This window comes from Protopterus annectens, chromosome 3.part0 (assembly GCF_019279795.1).
Source record: "Protopterus annectens isolate FY-2018-M chromosome 3.part0, PAN1.0, whole genome shotgun sequence".
Taxonomy (NCBI): domain Eukaryota; kingdom Metazoa; phylum Chordata; order Ceratodontiformes; family Protopteridae; genus Protopterus; species Protopterus annectens.
Genome location: NC_056731.1, coordinates 239,951,841 through 239,970,182, shown reverse-complemented (window position 1 = coordinate 239,970,182; position 18,342 = coordinate 239,951,841).

The window sequence follows — 18,342 nt, the reverse complement described above, 5'->3', positions numbered from 1 at the left end:
GGAACTTTATCAAAAACATCAAGATGTGTAGTGGATATTATATATATATTGACAGTGAAATGATAAAAAACATTATATCTGACAAAAGGAAAATAATAAGAGGAAGTAATGATTTGTCTAGTATCCTAGGGAAAACACCTAGTTTTGTATATAAAAAATCGAGTAGTTTAAAACAATTGTTACAACATGAAGATACAAGCATAGTTTTACCCGATACAGATAAACCAAAAGGGGCTTACAAATTTTTCAGTTGTTCTGCCTGCAGATTCATTCACGAGGGACCTTATGTTTGCTTAACCCATCTTAATCGAACCATTGCTGCATCCGGCAGGTTTACATGTAATACATCTAATATAGTTTACATTGCTTTATGCTCAGGATGCGAAGCATTTTATATAGGAATGACAAGTAGACAGTTAAGCAAACGTATTAAAGAATGTTGTTTTGCCATAAAAACCAAAGACACTAACAATGCCTTGTATAGACATGCAATGTTATGTACTATGTTTTAAAATTTTTCTTTCACTGTTTTAGAGCATATTAATAAGGATATGAGAGAGGGCAATGTTAAAAACAAAGTGGAAAGAAAGGAGACTTTATGGCAGTCAAGGTTAGCTGCTGACAGTTTACCATGGTTAAATGAATATATCAACATTAAATGTTTTTTGGAAAATAGAAAAAGTACATTTGAATAATTATTTGCAATTTTGTTAAATTTGTTAAATGAATTTTAATAGATCTTAACTAATTAATGAGTGTATTTAAACTGACTGTTTTAAGATAGATTTATTCTGAAGAAGTTTTTACGAAAGCGTGGATTAAAACATTTTTAAAGCTATTGAGTTGGTTGTTCTCTCTTGTGCCTTCAGCCTTTCTTGGTTTTGGTTGTTATTGTTTTATTCAGTTTTATTAATATTTATGAGTAGTTGAATAGGAATTTAGATTTTCATATTCATGTTTTTACTCAGGTTTAACATTTGTTTGTTTTTTAAAAAAGCTTTAGTTCATGCTTTTGTATGAGAGAAGTCTGAGTAATATGTGTTCTTATGTAAAGGGTACTTTAAATTCTTGATTGGTCTTTTGATCACATGACTAGTAAGGGAGGGTATTTTAAGCACCATTTACTTTAGTAACAGAGTATTTGAAGAAGTTCATGTATAGAACTGGAAAGCGCTTTATACAAATACATTTATTTTGATTTAAAGTTGCATCTGGAGTCCAGTCTACCTGCCTGCCTGGAACTTATTTGGATTTTGTTCATCACTCTGCTTTTTGCGGTTGTTTACATAATTATCTACAAGATAATAATGGAATCTCTCTAAGGCATAGATGTATACTTGTATAGAAATGGCATGTTAAATGATGAGGCTACATATGTGAATATAGCTTATATAGATTTTTTGGACATCTCTGTGCAGAAATGATCTGCATGAGCTGGTTATGTGCATCCACAAGAAATCTTGTAAGAAAAATTCTCTCCTCATGAGAAGTAGTATGCACCCAGGTTATGCTACTCACAATATTTTGAAAGGACAATTTTTAGGAACATGAGGCTATATAACAAAGGAGATGATGTGGTTATAGCCTTTCAACAACTTAAGAAAGATTTTATGTATAGAGGCTGAAGTAAGTCTGCGCTAGATAAATGTGAAGTGGAAACACTAGCTTTGAGAGACACTGTAGGGAAACCTTATTTCTCCAGGAGAAAAGAGCATAGACACCCTGTCCCCTTAGCTCCACATAATTGTGCAAGAACAGACCCTTGTTTACATATTCCAATGATGCAAAGTTAGTCTGTGATGTCTTACGGAAGAACTGGCCTATTCTATTAGCAGACTCAGATGTCAAGAAAGTGGTTGATCTTGAACCTGAGTTTTATTTTAAGAACAATTTATAGCTGAAAAGACACCTGTGCTATAAGAGTTTTGGGATGCCCATTTCTGACAGAAAGGGGACTTTTATTGTCATAATTGCAAAGCCTGCAACTATATCTATACTTATTCTTTGTTAGTTCATTAAAATTCTGTTATCCCCTATTAGTTTGAATTTTTATGCTAATTGTAGGAGTAGAGACCTGGTTTATTTTGCTACATATTGCACATGCAGTGCCTTCTCTATATGCAAGACCAACAGGATGTTCAAAGACAGATTTCTTGGACATTTAAATGACATTGTGAAATGCAGAAGCATTAATGCTCCTGCTAAACGGGTCATGCAGAAAGGAACAGGATATTTGTTTAAATGTTTTGTTATAGAACATATGAGGAGTAATTTAAGGGAACTTGATATTAGAAACAAGGTTGAGAGTAGTGAACAGAAATGGATACTTTTGTTGAAAGCATATATAGAACCAGACTCGAATGAAAAGGTTTTACACAAACCTGTATTGAGAAAGAGACCTCTGTGACATTGATTGCCTTATTTATTTATTTTTTTTAGTGCATATATGCTATATCTTATTTTGATGCAATTGTAATTCCCTTTTATTAGCATTTCTATAGACCATGGATACATTTCTCTGCTCATTGTGTTGGCTGTTTTGTAGAGTCTCTGTTATGCTAGATATAAGTGTTGCCTTTGCATGTGTTTGTATCATTGATTCATTACAAAAGTTGATGTAAGGTTTTCATGCCCAATGCAGTGTAAACTGCAACTTTAATATTTCTTTATTCTGCATTAGGTAGGTGTAGTCACATCATAGTGGCTTTATTGATTTATATATTGAGTTAAAATACATTTTATTATAATAACTATGTTGTCTCAGATAGATTTCTTGTTTTAGAATAGTGATCTTCATCTTGTAGGTTTGCATAAGCTCTGACTTAGATCATTCTATCATGCCATCTAGGATATGCATTGTCAATAGCAAGTGGTTAGCGTAAATATGTTTCTTATATTTTCTTTTACTATATAATGCATATGCATGTATTGCTAGGTAGCCACTTATGTTATAAACAGGAATTCTGTCTTGGGAAGCGTTTTGCTTTATCTGTATTGCTTATATGTCTGTGTTGCTACTCTTAAGCTGGCACTGCAGTTATATCCCAAAAGTATTTTTATATTTGGTAACCTGCGACCTCTAACTGATGTATTCTATAATATATGTGAATATTTGTTCTTTGGTATATGTAAGTGTCGTTTCTACACAAGTGTACATCTATGCTTTAAACAGATTCCATTATTATCTTTTAGGCAATTTTGTGTTTTTACATTCTTTAGTCACTACATTATAATAGTTGAAGGTAGGCTTTTATTTTATTTATTTAGTTATTGTGTTTTGAAAACCACAGCCTTTAGTAATCTTTATTCTTTATTTTCTATGTTTAGTCATGTGATTACTGCATCTCTGAATGTACCTGGAGTTGGATACATCATTTATCTTGACTACTAGATTGTGCCTGATAGTTTTTGTTTGAAGAACTTTTTTGCAGGTTTGTACTAATTTCAGTTTAGACTTTTTTAACTATGTCTTTGAAGATATGGGTCAGATTGCAAGTTGCTAACGTATATATGCTCCATATAGGTTCATAGGTTCATAGGTAGGTACTAGGCTATCGGCCCTAGGGCCCATACAAGCCTAGCCAAAAAATGTACCCTGGCTTTCGCCACCCAAGAAAATTATTTTCCTGTGCCCCTGTCAAGCAGAGCCACAGAAGTGATCCCAGGGTGAATTTCCCATTTCCCATCCAATCATCAAGATTTTTCTTGAAGAGTGCTAATGAGGAGCTCTGTTTGACATAGATAGGTAGTCTGTTCCAGAGTATGGGAAGACTCTGGGACAGGAATCTATCCCTCCAGCATGTTCTGTTTATTGTGGTGACAAGGTTAAGGTCCCTAGAGCGTGTAGCTCGGAGGGATTGGGATTTCTTTAAGTGGAGCATGTCCAACAGCTCTGAGTTTGACATAGCTTTGTATGTTAGGCAGAGATCGCCCCTGAGTAGGCGATATGTGATGGAGTAAAGCTGTAGTTTTTTTGAGACGGTCTGCATAGGGCATCTGTTTGAGGCCAGTAATCCTCTTTGTGAGGTATTTCTGTGGTCTTTCCTGAAGATTGGGGGTGGTATGTGCAATGTTTTTTCAGAGAAATCCCGAAGTAACGGCTTAGTTGTTGTATAGTTTGATTTACAAAGTGTGTGCCATTGTCACTATAAATCTTTTCCGGTATGCCAAATCTAGGAATAATTTCTTTAACAAGGACTTTTGCATCAGTAGCTGCATCTGGATTTTTAGTTGGAAAAGCTTCCACCCATTTGGAAAACATATCTATAATGACAAGGCAGTACTTCTTATTTTCGCATTTGTTCAGCTCTATAAAATCCATACAGATAGTATGGAACGGATACGGTGGTGTAGGGAAACTCCCCTGCTTAGGTCTTAATGCCCCTTGTGCATGATGCTTGTTACAAACATGGCATGCTGCACAAAACTTTTTTGTGTAGTTTGTAAATCCATACATCGTAAACACTCGATTCACTAACTGTACCATCCTCCCTGTTGAGACATGGCACTGCCCATGGCTCAACAAAGCTGCATATCTAAACAAGTTAGATGGCAAAATCAGTTTCCTTTCTTTGGAGATGTACAGTCCTTTCTCAAGGATTGCTCCTCGTTTTATCCATTTTTGTTTTTCTACATTTGTAGTAAGTGTCTGCATTGTTTTTAACATTTCTAAGTCTAAAATCTCAGATGGTTGTAACTCCTCGCTCAAAAGAAATACTTCTGAAGCTGAAGCTGCTTGTTTTGCAGCTGTATAAGCCCTCGCATTACCTTTTGAAATCCTATCCTGTTGCTTGGTATGAGCTATGCATTTGCAAATAGCTACTTTCTGAGGTAACTGAATAGAGTCTAACAAATCTAAAATAAATTGCGCATGATTAATTGGTTTACCAGTAGATGTTATCATTCCTCTATTTTTCCACTGCTGCGCAAAAACATGTACAGTAGAAAAAGCATACTGGCTCTCAATAAAAATGTTCACTCGTTTACCCTTTGCCAAGGTACATGCCCTTGTTAAAGCAATCAATTCTGCTGCTTGTGCAGATAAGTTGTGTGGTAAAGATTTTGTTTCTAAAATCTCAGTATCAGAAACTACTGCATACCCCACTAGATTCTGTCCTGTAGGACCCCTCCTACACGAGCCGTCCACATAGTATGTCACCTCAGCATCATCCAAGGGAATATCCGTGAGATCTTTTCTAGGTAGTGTCTTTTGCTCAATCTCCTCCAGGCAGCAGTGTGATTTGCCATCTGCAGGGGTTGGGAGCAAGGTTGACGGATTCAAAGTTGTGCATCGTTCAATTGTCATATGAGGTTGGCTCAACAGTATAGTCATACAGGAAAGATGTCTAGCAGGAGAAAGATATCCTACTTTTTCTTGCAGTAAAATAATTGCGACTGCATGAGGCACTCTCAATGTGAGAGGGTGGAATAAAACTACTGATGCTGAAGCCTGCACTGCCATTGCAGCTGCGACTACTGCTTGTACACAGTGGGGCAGGGATCATGCCACTGGGTCTAGCTGTGATGAATAGTAAGCTATGGGGCGTTGTTTGTCCCCATGCTGCTGTGTTAACACTGATGTCATATAACCTTGCTTACAATCTACAGTTTGGAAAAATCGTTTATGATAGTTCGGTAATCCTAAAACTAATGAAGAAGCTATCAGTTGTTTCAATTTGCAGAAAGCTGATTCTGCTTCTGGTGTCCACTGTAATAAATCTTGTGCTGCCAAGGCTTTTTGAATATTAAGTTGGTCAGTGGAGCAGATTCCAAGGCATAGTTTGGAATCCAACTCCGACAAAAGTTAGTAGTACCTAGGAAGGACATCATTTCCTTCTTGGTAGTTGGTTTAGGTGCTTGTAATATTGCTGTTTTTCTGTCTTCATCTAATATTCTACCTTCTTTGGATATTACATATCCCAGGTATTTGACCTGTTTTTTCCAAAGTTGCAGTTTGTTCTTGTTTACCTTGTGTCCTTGAGTAGCTAAAAATTGTAATAATGCTATGGTCTCCTCTCTGCATTATTGCTGGGTGGGGGCTTCCAGCAGAATGTCATCTACGTAAAGTAAAATCTGACTGCCTTTCGGTGGGATAAATCCCACCAGGTTACTTGCCATTTCTTGTGCAAATATTGTTGGACTCTCACAATATCCCTGTGGTAGTCGTGTGTATGTATACCTTTTCCCCTGAAATGTAAATGCAAACCAATGCTGGCTGTCAGGGTGTATCGGTACTGAGAAAAATGCATTGCTAATATCTACCACAGAAAAATACTTCTGTTGAGGTTTTAAATCATTTAATAAGGTGTGTGAATCTGGCACCGTAGGTGCCCTGGGTATAACTGCATCATTTACAGCTTGTAAATCTTGGACCATACGCCATTCTCCGTTTGCTTTCCTAACAGGAAATAAGGGTGTATTACATGGTGAATTGGGAGATACTATCAATGCTCCTTCCTTAATAAGGCTGCTATTATAGGTTTGATTCCTATTTCTGCATCCTTTCTTAAGGGATACTGTCTCTTTTGAGGTCTAAATACTGACTTTGGCATGATAGTGACTGGTCCTGCTGTATGAATAAGTCCTACATCTGATTTCCCTGTTGACCAGAGAGTCTCTGGTATGTCTCGTAAGGCTTTTTCCTCTTCTTCTAGTAAGAGTGCTACTCAGCTGTCCTCACTTGCCTGCAAGTGTACAGCTGGGTGTGTCTGTGTTATCCAATTCAGCTTCTGCTTTTGTACTCCCTGTTCGAAAAGTTCTAACTCTGTCTGCTTTTCCCACCTTGTGACTTTTTCTCCTAGGTCTGCCCATGTCACATTTCTATCTTTAGTCAAACTCACATGTGGTAATTGATTAGATTTGTAAAGTGCTAAGAATTCCTGGGGCAATGAACAGCTCACTACACTGTTTCCTTCTGTGTCCCAGTACAGGTTTCATAATACTACTCTGTTAGCATGGTTTCTAAACAGTTCTTGCTCATATTCTTTATCAGGTCCTGGTTTTCTACAGTAATATAGAGTGCAATGCAACAAATGCTGTTTATCAGTGTCAAGGGAGGGGGATTTACTGATGGCTATGTTCATCAGTTCTTCGGTTACTGCCCCTGGACCAGTTGTAACCAAGTCCTGGCTGTACTAATAAAATGTTTCACCCTCCGGTCGCACTACAAAAGTATCCATTTGTCACTGTGCTTCCATACCCTGCATAGTTGGAACTACTGCTATGCCAAATATCTGCATTAGGTCTCTGCCCAAAAGATTTACTGGGCATTTTGCAGAAACAACAGTTTTGCTTTTCTGGGTCATCCCTGAAACAGGGTCAGTTATTGCTATGTTGTGGGAGAGTGACTCCCGATACAGCTGTCCATTAGCTGCTTTCACTAATATGTAATCTGGTGATTCTGAATTTTCTGGTAGTTTGGAAGGGTGTATCAGGGTCCGTGAAGCCCCTGAGTCACACAGGAATTTAACTTCCCTCCCCTCTACCAGAAGTGTAACTTCCGGTTTTGTGTCTGCTAATTAGAGCTCTAGGCTCAATAATGCTAAGTCTCAAATTTCATTTTCTTCATTATCTGTGATTTCATGCACATCTTCTATTTCTTCTATCACATCCTCTATCCCTTCTATCACATTTGCACTTGTCTTTTCTTGTTTATTCTTTTCCAGTGATTCCTGACTATCATATAGTCAGTCCTCACCCTCCTTGTCTTCTGTGGTTACCTTTTTATTTTGCCTGCAATCCCTTGCTAAATGTCCCATTTTCCCGCATTTAAAACACTCACCCCTTTTCTTTCTCTCTTCAAAATCCTCTGATCGTTTATCAGATTGTTTGTTTCCCTGGGCATTTTTCTTACCCTTCTTCCCAGTTTGTACTACAAAGACTTCTGATCCATCTTCTACTGCAAATACTTGAGTTTTCTTTTTCTTTTTGCTATTAAAATGCCTTTCGGCATGTCTTGCATATTCAAGTAATGACTGTAATCTACTTGTACGATGATCTACCATGTGTTTTGTAATAAAGCTGCTAATGGGTGCAATACTGCCTTTCAAAAATGCATTCTTTAGCTGCTGCTCATATGGGGAATCATGTGTTTGGTCTTCAGGTACCTGCATTCCACAATGGTTATTAAAACACTCTAATAATCTGGCATAATATCTATCAACAGTTTCACCTTCCTGTTGTATGCATTGATTAATGCAAGTCCAATCAGCCCTAGGCTTCCATTTCTCAGAGATTCGGTCTGTCAGACCTTTCACTCTGTTATCCAGTTCTGCGTTACTATGTGGGAGTGGCCTAAGTTCTGCGTCACGGGGATTCCAGTTGCCACTGATCATGTGCCAATCTGGACCCACGATTTGTCTGACTACTTTCTCTACTTCCTCTCCATTCAAATGATAACTTAACCTCATGCCCTGTAAATTTTCTAAGAATTTTCTATAATTAACTTTCGGATGGGGAATTCCCTCTGTGGCTTTCCGGATATCTTCTGGTGTCCACGGTCTATATACTAGAAGAGTTGGGTCCTGTCCTGCCTGTCCTGCTTGTGGATTTGGTACTTCTATGAGTGGACATATCTCTTCTTCACTCATAGCTTGTGAATTTTTATTTATTTCATACAATTCAATATCCCCTCTTAAGTTGCGTGTTCGAGACCTGGTCTCGATAGGATCTCTGACAAACGGTTTTGGTTTTGTAGGAACCGCTGGGTATAGCGGAGGTGGATCAGCTTGTCCACTCGCTTCATATTCTGGTAAGGGAAGCAGAGGGGGTGGAGGGGCCATTGCTATTACCAAGTTATTGTCTTCTTTATCTAAAAACATTGCTTTTGAATTTTTAATCTTTTGTTCCCTGCGGTTTGCTTCCTCAAGCCACCTGTGTGCCTGAGGGACTCTTAATTGACGTTGCTTTTTTAGCTGACCTTTTGCGTCTGTTTTAAGTTGTCTGACAAGTTTAATAAGTGAAGGTTTATCTAAATTTCCATCAAATTTGCATTTATTAACCCATTTTGTATAATACCTAACATTGTCGGCACGCTGTAATTGCATATATTTCGCGTCTTCGGTTAAGGGTGGATCTCGGGAACTTTTTGTGCACTGATTTCCCATGTTGTCTTAGCTAAGTTAGAAATTGTTATGTAACCCTTTTATCACGTGGTACCACGACTTACACTTCTTCACAGTTTATCTAGAATAACTGCCTACCTATTCTGTTTCCCTGATCTATGACAAGACAGCAATCTTTTTTGTCCCTGATCTGAACTTGCAAATCTCCCTGACAAAAACAAAAATACTGTAACAAGTCCCTGATCTAAAACAGAAAAAGGTAAATTCCTCCTTACCTGAGCCTCCGTATTTTGATCCCACTGGAATGTTCACTCGTCCTCCAATCGCAGATCAGAAACAGTGGCTGGCCTCTTTTGAACAACAATTCAGTCGGAGGTCTTTCAAAGCAGAAGAACTGATGTGGCTTCTTCCCCGTACGGTTTCATGCCACCGGGCCCATCTGACCTGAGCTAGCGCGAGAGATATTTCCGGCTCGAAGGACCAATCTGTCAAAGGAAAAATATACTTTAAAAATGATCAATACATGGTAGGTTCAGGTTAAGGCACTTTAATCTTGCAGCAAGGAGACAAAAACGTGCTAATACAGAGTTTGTCTAACTAGAATCAGGAAATGCAAGCATTTTTATACATTTTCTAATAAGACATTGCCTACCAAGATGACGTAGCAAATCACAAGTTTTAACATCATCATTACATAGCAGTTGTTTTCGTGAATTTCTGCTTGTACTATCAATTTTTGTGAGAAACTTCCTAAGAAAAACAACGTGGCCTTGGCTACCACCGGTTAGATATATGCAATGTTACCATTCAAGGTACTATAGCTAATTTGAGCACAAAGCAAGTATAGATTGCAGTTCATTTCACCAACAGTTCTTTGTTTGTCTTTATCTCTTCCTTCTGCAGCTGTGCACGTTCTCATACCACGAACAGAGCTAATTGTTCAAAATCATAACATTATAGAATATGGCATTGTTCATTCATTGCTTCCTGACCTAGCAGATAATCACCTGTTTTTCAAGTACATTTCCAAAAGGCATAAACATGAATTTTGCTGTGCTAGCAGTTACTAGGTCAGAGGGCATCTTGCAAGTTTCAGAAAGCACACTGCAGTTTCAAAAGCATCTTTTAGTCTCATATAAAACTAAGCTGTATATAAAATAGTGCATATAAAATAGAATGAAACATGTGTTAACTCTTTTAGTTTCTAATTAGCATTAAGCACACATTAATACATATTTTTCTGACAGTAGGGTCCAGAGTTTGGAGATTACCAATGTCTTTGTTTATGAGTTCCACGATGATACGTTCCATGGCCTTGCAGACCAGGCTCATCAGGCTAATGGGGCGGTAGTTCCCAGGGTCCATCATGGCTCCCCCTTTGTGGAGTGGGATAACTGTCACAGTGCGCCATTCAGTGGGTACAAAGCCTGAGGTGAGGCTATGATTGAACAGGGTACTTAGGTAGGGTGCCAGTTCATTCTGTAGTTCGTGTAGAATGCAGCCTGGGATATTGTCAGGTCCCATGGATGCTGTGTTCTTGGCTTTGGAGAGTGTGTTTTTTACCTGTGCAGCCATGATTATAGGAACTTTGCATTCTTCCGGTATAGAGATGGGCCCTCTAGGCAATGAGAGGGGGGTAAATTAGCACTGAACTTATCTGCTAGGATGTTGACAATATCAGTTGGTTCTGTATATTTAGTGCCATTATGCTGTAACTCAGAGCAGATCTGAGTGTTCCCATTTAGATTCTTGACATAGCTATAGAATGCTTTGTGGTTGTCTTTAGAGTCAGTGGCAATTTTGTTTTCATAACTAGCTTTGGAGTATTTTATGAGGGATCTCAGCTTCTTACTGAGGTTGACCAGGGAGTTCTTCCAGTCATGGGATTTTACTCTTTTTTGCAACAGTTTCTTTCTTCTGTTATAGAGTTTGTTTATGGCAGAGGACCACCAGATCGGCTTCCTTTTTTGGAGGATAACATCTTGGTTCTATTAGGGATAGCATGATCCATGCACTCGTGTAAGTGCTTATAAAGTGCATTTGTGTAGGATTCGGCAGTCATACCTCTATTGTCCATCTGCATGGGTGTCATGAAGTTTGCCACTTCTGTCTTAAGAAGTGTGAAGTTGGCTTTTGAGAAGTTTTTTACGATGGTTTCCCTAATTGGGGCTGGGGGTGGGATGTGGATGTCTAGGCTGATTAGCTTGTGGTCGGATCTGACCAATGAGGAATTGACCTCTGGTGTGGAACACCGGTTTCCCATGTTGGTAATGACCAGGTCTAGGATATTGCTGCCCCTGGTGGGGGGGGGTGGTGAATAAGTTGATCCAAGGTGTTGGAATTTATGGATTCTAGAAAACGTTGAGCAAAAGAGTTGGTACATGAGTAGTTTTCCCAGTTAATAGTGGGGTAGTTGAAATCGCCCATTATTAGGGTGTTGGGTTGTACCCTAATACTTTCCAGTGTATCAAGAAATGAGGAGTGTGAGTCCTGGGGCATGGTGGGGGGTCTGTAGCAAGCTACAATTTGGACTGCGGTCTTGCCCAGAGTTAGTTGCACTTGGATAATCTCGGATGCATTATGCTGTGCAACTAGCCTGGAGGTGTGGATATCCTTAATGAATATGGACACGCCTCTGTCTTTAGTGCTTCTTTCTGGGTTAGGTGGCCGAAAGGTGTGGTATGAATTGAAGCCTGGTAATGCAGGGGTGCTCTCTGGAGCTTTGAACCAGGTCTCTGTCACTGCACAGATGTCAATGTTCTCCATTTTAAGGAGCGCCTCGAGTTAGTGCATTTTGAGGTTTAGACTTCTAGCATTGAGTAGCATTACCCTCAAATTTTGCTTGCTTGTACCTGTTACGGTGGTGAATTTGTCATTTGAACCTTGCCTAAAAAAGGCACTACAGGGGTGGCAAGAGCCTTAGCCAGTATCCGGAATCGTAAGGGCGACAGGTGCAGGCCATCTCTGGAAAAGCATCGTGGACTGTTGATCATGTCATCCCAGGCAGACAAATACTGGATCCCCTTAGAATGACACCAGACGCTTAGCCAATTGTTGAAGTCAATCATTTTGTCCTTGTACTGTGGTATCATTCTGGGTGATGGCAGGATGCTACTCAGGGTTAGGGTCATACCTGCCTGGGATACAAAATCGGAGAGCTCCTCCATGTCTCTTTTCATGTAGTCCAGGGAGGTACGTCTCAGGTCATTCACACCAACATGGACAATGACAGTGTCATATTTGTACTTATTGTGGACTGACCTGAGTGCATGCGTTATGTGGCGGATCCTGGCACCTGACAGGCAGCTGACAGTAACTTTCTCCTTGTTTAGTCTAGTGAGTGGAACATCAGTGTGCCTGACTATAGAGTCACCTATGACTAGAGTGTTGCATACGTTGTTATGCCTTATGGGCTGTGCCTAAGTGGCACACTGAGTTTGTGGGCTATGTGTCAATTGGGTTGTGTTGGGGGGTGGAGTTTGCTTGCGTTTATGCTTTGGGTGTCCCTGATGCTTGGGCAGGTTTTTATTGAGAGCCTCCGCGAATGTAGGTGTGTGTTTTGTGTTTCTATGTGTGTGTTTTGGTGGTGTAGGTTTTGAGGGACTATGTGATGAGTGTGGTGTGGTGCAAGTGTTTACCTTCTCCTCTTGACTGTCTAGTCCAGTCTTGGGTGAAGAGAGCTTTGCTTCCAGTTTGGCTATATAAGTGCATCTCTCACAGGTTGTTGTGTTGGGTGGTAGGAGGAGAGGGTTGTCTGTGTACATGAGGCAATTGCTGCATTGCCCCAAGATGCGCAGATTCATCAGGTAGACAGGAGAAATCACTGGGAGCTGACCCTTAGACATGACTGGATAAGTGCTTATTTATTAAGTACTAAAAACTGCTTTCCACTAGACAAGTGAGGAAAGTTGAGTGCTGTAGTAATTTGCAGCTTATGTAGTGCTTGCAATGAGTTCTGAACAAGTGCTGAGTTCAAAGAAACAGATATGAGTGCTGAAACTAGAAAACTGGCTAGTTATAAAAAAAAACTAAGCTAGAATGCTTCCCTCCAACACAGAAGGGCTTGGGGGCTCAGAAGCCTACAAAGTCTATACCACTTAACAGGAAAGGCAGGAAACAAGCTTAATTTTTTTTTTCTGTTTCCCAGCTGCTCTCTTTGTACACAGTAGGTGTGCTTGAAATCAGAATATGATCTCACTGCACTCAGTTGAGTGAGCAAATGAGATGGGTCCAGAAGGAGTATCCAAACACAAATTTACAAGAGGGGCGGGCAGTTTCAAGGCCACTAAGATTAACACCAAAACAAAAACAAGGAGGGTGGGTGGGACTAACTGAAGAGCAGAGTCAAAACTTCCAGTTCAGTTCATATTTCTGCAACACAGTTAAATCAATTTAAAGACTGTATTACTTGAAAAAAGTGCAGATAAAGGTACTTAAATTATCTTATACGTCCAGTTGAATACAGCTAGATCTTAGCCGGCCAAAGCTGAGGTTTTTAAGCAGAAAATATTTCAAACTGTACCACTTAAATAGGCAAGGACAGGAAATCAAAGAATGTGGCTACCCCCACACCTGCAATTACTAACAAATAATAAAATTCAAGCAAGCACTGACTGAAGAGCAGAGTCAAAACTTCCAGTTCAGTTAATATTCCTGCAACACAGTTAAACCAATTTAAATACTGTATTATTTGAAAAAAGTGCAGATAAAGGTACTTAAATTTTCTTATACGTCCAATTGAGCACATGTTTAATTTATGAGCTACACTATATATGCATTCTTATCTCAATAGTTTTTCAAAATAGTTACTAATTCCATAACTAGGAATTTTGTTTCTGGAGGTTTTCTGTTATGCATGTCAATACTATTCTTAACCTGGTTTAGCAATCTTAGTGCATGTTGTTTACATTTGACGATCAGTGACGTCTAAATTGCAAGTTGCTAATGTAATAGTTTTTTTAAGATAGTTATTAATTCCATGACCAGGAATTTTGTTCTGGGAAGTATTTTTGCCTTCTATTATTGTGTATGTAAAGCTAAGTTACGGTTCTTAAGCTGATTTAGCAATTTTAATGTATATTGTTTACATCCGAAGATTAGAGTCGCCTAAATTCTAAGTTGCTAAGGTAAAATCATTCCATATGTATTTCCTTTTGGATGTTTAAAGTATGCACTTTATTTTGGATGTGTTACTTCAACTGTTTTATAGATAGTTACTGTTTCCATAACCATGAATTTTGTTCTGGGGAATTTCTTGCTCTTGCACTGTGTATGTTAAGATAAGTTACTGTTTCTAAATTGACTTAATAATATGAATGCATACTGTTTACATCTGATGATCAGTGACATCCGTAGAAAGCACTTTATAATATATGCTAGAGGTTCTCCGGTTCGATTCTCAGCTGGGGTGCCTTCTGTGCGGAGTCTGCATGTTCTCCCTGTGGTCACATGGGTTTCCACCGGGTGCTCCGGTTTCCTCCCACATCCCAAAGACATGCAGTAGGTAGAGTGGACACTCTAAATTGGCCCTAGGTGTGAGTGTGTGCGTGTGTGTGCCTTCTGTGGAAGGTTGGATGCCGGGCTGGCAACTCGACACTGTAAAACTCCACTACTAATCATCAGCAGACAGATGATCCATTGTGGCAACCCAAAAGCCAAAAGAAGAAGAAGAAGATTGTACTAGTGGCTTAGAATTTAGTTGCTTTTATAATGTGTATTTAGTTAATAATGAATGATGTGAAATCAGTACTATAGAGATGTTTTTCTAGTGATCTTAAATATGCACTATTAATATACTTTTATTTAGTTTCTTTTTAGATAGGTTGTAATCTTGTTACATGAGTTTTATTGCTTAATTGATTAGATGACTTGTGACTGTTTTAAGCTATTATGATTGGCTGTGTCTTACTTTTTAAATGTCTTGGTTTAATAGTTGCCAGTTAATGGTCTGACGAAGAAGAATACTTTCTGTGAAAGTTGTTGTTGTTGTTGTGTCTTTTGGCTTTTCCCGGTTAGGGGTCGCCACAGCCGGAACTCCGGTCCACTAATGATTGGCAGTAGATTTTTACATGCCGAGTTGCCAGCCCTGATGCACAACCTTCAACGAATGTACGCCCATTCACGCATGTCTCCACACAGAAGACGCTTTAGCTGAGAATCGAACAGGACGTCTTACTGTGAGGCAACAATGCTACCGCAACACCACCACCGCGATAATACTTTCTGTGAAAGTGCTTATCTGTTTTAGTTAATAAAAGCTTTTTGGATTCTGAGTGTGAATCATTTGTACAGCCATGTTTGGAAGGGGTCTTTTATTCTATTGAACTTTGTTGCTGTTGTAGAGACCCCAACCTTCACAGAGTGGTTTCCGTTTAATCTTGGTATACTTTGAATAATAATGTTGCATATATAGCAGTTCAAGTTGCAAAGGCATTATATTATGACCCTCCTACACCTACACCTATTTGTATTAATGATGCAAAATGCTACCAAACGTCTTGCAACCTCTTAAGATGATACTTAACTTAACTCAGTGTGAAGGACCATTCTTTGAAGAAGGATGCATACTTCCTTATCTAACCTTTTACTCCAAAGCATTCTACTTAAAGTTTTATTTTGTAGGCTTGATTCAGAATAATAAGGGAAATAGAAAGATACTTACTCTTTGTTTTTCCTGCAATGTAGTTAAGAGAGTCAACAAATATACTTAGCTAATGTTCTGATGTTAACACGTAGAACTGAGTCATCTTTCATCACTGTAGTGTCCACTCAGGAAGATCAGCAATTCCATCCCCTATATATCCATGCTATACTCACTCCTGATTTTATATAAATCCTTAATACTTTCATCCCATATTTCATCTCCTTGTTTCCAATAAAGTAGAATGTCCTTGCAAAACTACTTACACAAAGAGTTTACATGTACCATGTACTTTTTTTCCAAATAATTGCTAGCAATGCTCTTTTGGTTCATTGAGTATGTAGGACTGCAGTTTTTTTTTTTTTTTGCACAATTATTAAATTATTGCTTAAGACATTAGCACACATTTAGTAATAGAAATGTGGAATGAAGGATTTAATGGAGAAAATCCAACAGGGACTTCCAAGATGGCTACACATTGAGTAACAGCTTAATTTGAGCTCTCCCAGTATGAAAACAGAAACTCAGAAGAGAGAGCCGGTAAACTCATTTTGGGGGGTAAATTTCAGTGACTGGCTAGTAAGTACACTGCTTTAGTGCCAGCAAAAAAGAAATTCAGAGAATCTGAAAGAAAATCAACTACAAAAGGTAAGGAAAAAAAACACTGACCTGGAAGAATTCTGTAGCTGTTCAGCAAAAAATAGTGCAAGCTCCAGCTTTGGTGCAAGACATGACGTTCAGTAACCTAGATGAAAAATAAGTCATATATACTCAAAGTTGATTAAAATAAATGAAACGCTGATCCCACATATCAGCTCAAATAACAAAAAGCTGGATATAATGGAAGAACCTTTAAACAGATAATCAGATGAGGTGATAAAACTGCAAAAATCAGAAGTCAAAATGAAAAAAAGGCTGGCTGAATAGGAGATTGGTCAAGAAGAGATGTTTCAAAAAAAATAAAATAATTAGAGGACATACCACAAAAGAAAATCCTGAAATTTTCTACTGTACCAGAGAAGCTGGAAGGAACAGAATGTATTCATTTTCTGAAACTACAAGTAAGCAAATGGACTGGTATTCCACAGCAGGAGTTGTTAACTGAAAGAGCACATCGTGTGCATGCTCTAAACCTGTCCATGAGAAAGTGACCTAGACCTGTAATAGTAAAGATGCAATCCTACCAGCAGAAGGAGATAATTCTGACAAAACTGTGGTAGCAGAACAAAGTACTAAAAGTGGGAGACAGTAGAGTATTTGTCGAAAATTATTACTTACTGTACACCAGGCGGAAGAGGAGCAAATTTATTCCACTAGTCAACGAATGTCAAGAAGCAGGCATAAGATTAAAACTGCTGTATCTAGCTATTTTCAGAATATTCTTTCCTGGAGGGACAAAATATTTTTTTAATGCAGAACATGCTATGAAGGAAATACAAAAGTGTGTCCAGAAAACAAAAGTGAGCTTTGAAACAGAAGGAGATTCTTCTTCTTGTTCTTCTGGTGATAAAAAAAGACAGACTGTGCCAGTGAAACCTTTTCCAGTGTTTCAACAGAAAATGCTTGAGAGACAGAAAAAAGCACAAGGATTGACTAGAAGAACTGAGAGTATGTTGAAAAAGAAGCATAGATGGGATTTGGGAGATGGAGATAAATAAGAATAAAACCAGCAACTCAGAAATTGATAAATGAATGTGGGATTATAAAGCATTAGTTATATTTGTGAAACATGACAGGACAAGAAAACCTGAAAATACTAGACTTTTTTTACTTTGTTAAACTTGAAGGGGAGTATATAGCATATGCCCTACTTCATGTGATTAATGTTTGGAGGAAAACGTAGGGGAGGGGAAGATGAAGAAAGGTAACTGTAAGCAAAACAAACTTTTTTTATTAACTGTAATATTTACATAGTGCATGATATCCACATGCTATAAAGTAAAGTTTTCTCAGTTATTTTCAAGTATAATGTGGATACTAAAATAAAAAGGTGCCCCTGTTTTTCCTTCTTTTCTCTTTCTCTTTGTTCAGTTTTAAGAAATGTAGGCACTGCAATGTAAAAAACAGAAGTAGTCTGTTAAAAAAAAGCATGATAGAAGAAAGAATAGTGTGCTGTTTCTCACTGTTGCACAGGGGAATGACTGGATTAGGGCTCTTGGTTTTATCTAGTAACAGGTTTTAAGAGAAAGCAAATAAATACAAACAAACACTGAATACAATAAAGCTCTCCTCTAACAAGTAAATAAATATGTAAGTAAATAAATAGATAAACACATAAATAAATAAGTAAATAAATAAATACAAAAACAAACAAATAAATAAATACTTGTAGAACCAACCCTATATCTGGTTCTCATGTCTCCATGGAGACAATTTGATAAAGAACAATAAAAACAGAACACTTTTTTCTTTTAATGGCTTTCTTTCAATGGCTTGGAGATAATGTTTTCTGAAAGCATTCAAGTATTTTCTCATTCTGGGAGAGTAATATAGATAAGACAAAAGCAACAGCACTTAGTAGAAGCACACGCTGTACCAGGCATCTTAACATGGACCAGCATCCTTTTAAGTTAACCCAAGTCTGTAAGTGCTGCTGACAGTTTGAGACAATTGCTACTATTAGGAAGGTAGAACTTCAAT